This window comes from Quercus suber, unplaced genomic scaffold (assembly GCF_002906115.3).
Source record: "Quercus suber isolate HL8 unplaced genomic scaffold, Cork oak 2.0 scaffold_2105, whole genome shotgun sequence".
Lineage (NCBI taxonomy): Eukaryota > Viridiplantae > Streptophyta > Magnoliopsida > Fagales > Fagaceae > Quercus > Quercus suber.
In genome coordinates, this window is record NW_027071448.1 from 1 (window position 1) to 1592 (window position 1592).

General features: G+C 31.7%; 1 long non-coding RNA gene across 1 annotated transcript; it reads right to left on the bottom strand.

The window, feature by feature from the left end:
• Window positions 1-326: 326 nt before the first annotated feature.
• On the bottom strand, window positions 327-1581 carry LOC136066130 (uncharacterized). The gene is made up of 2 exons (XR_010627614.1): window positions 1462-1581; window positions 327-591 (listed from the first exon to the last, which is right to left on the bottom strand). It is a non-coding gene; the product is annotated as an uncharacterized LOC136066130 (long non-coding RNA).
• Window positions 1582-1592: the final 11 nt, after the last annotated feature.

Genomic DNA, 1592 nt, shown 5'->3' on the forward strand with positions numbered 1-1592 from the left:
AGCGGCCTAATAATTTTGGAACAAAATTTAACTGTAAAATTAGTTATAATTTTAGGCTATAATCTTACTCAATTTTTTTTTATTGGAGGTGAATTTTGACAAATTCACTATTGAATTACATATTTTTCTTATATCCTCCATACTTGCAAAATTTCAAAAAATTAAAGATTAATTGCTATATCATCAATAAATTGTTTAAATTACAAGTTTTTGTTGTTTAAAATTATGCATAAAATATAAACTTATAAATCATATAATAGATAATATATGATTGATACAAAATTTGACATGTGTATTAAGAGCGTAAAGAACATGCAATTCAACAATTAGATTTTCAAAATATATAGTAATGTTTATTTTATTGAGTAAAGTTGTAATTTTAAGTTACAACCAGCTTTGTAGTTAAACTTTGTGCATAATTTTGTATTGAAAACAAGTCTAACAACTTGTTGAACTCAAATAAAAATACAAATTTTAACCCAAAAAAAACACTACATACTATAATCATGCCAAATCCCTTACAACATACCACGCACAAACTTTACCGGCAGGGATATCCCTTCCTCCACCCAACACTTTCCTATGTTTGCTCTGCACGGGTCGGGGAGTGTGTCAATCCTGTTTGAAAATGAAATTCAACAACCATTTGATTGATTCAAAGTTTGATAAAAGTGACAGCTGTTAGTTGAGCTTTCAAATGGCCACACAGAGAAGAACAACCATTTTGGATAACTCTGATGCTAAAAAAGAAAACAAGGTACAAGTACACCCACTAAAACACACATTTTTAGTTTTTAAACAATATTACACGTATTTTCATACATTTTTTCACTTACACGTATTTTTACACATATTTTCAAACAACAAACCACATGTACCAAACACCCCACTCTCAAAAGAGAGCATGCATATGACAAGTCACATCTAAATGTTTTCCAATTGCAAATGGAACCCAACAAGAGACATCACATCTTCTATCCATTGGTCACTTGAAATCTGTGTTTCTATAGTTTCACAGTTAGCTCCCCAGGTCACCTGGCTACAAGCTTTGTTACAAAAAATGGTCCAGTTTCATTTATCTAGCTTCAGCATTAAATTAAGATCTTTAAGGCAAACAGATTCAAAATGTACATTATCTTACAAATGCACAGGGCACAATGGAGGTAAATATGTCACATTATGCAAAAAATAAGGCAATGATGTAAGTTCAGCCAGCTTGAATTGTACATAAATCATTAAAGAAGTATTCCACTATGTCAGTTAGCCTTACCTATTATGAAGATACCATGTCCAAGCTTTTAAAAAATAAATAAGGATAAATGGGGTTTAAAGAAACATTATTCATAGAAAAAAGATTATTTTGAGTATGAATCCCACGATGTTCATTTCTGCATATTACATACAACTTGATATTTCAAAAGCAGTACTAAATACCACCAAAAACCTACAAGGATCACTTACACCCCTAAAGAACATCAACGGATGTTATTCTTACGAGCCAGCTCACGAGCCATCTCCCTTAATTCTTCCGGTGATGGAGGCCTTTCAGCCTCTGCGGGATACACAACATAAGATCGCTTCACCCAAAAAAA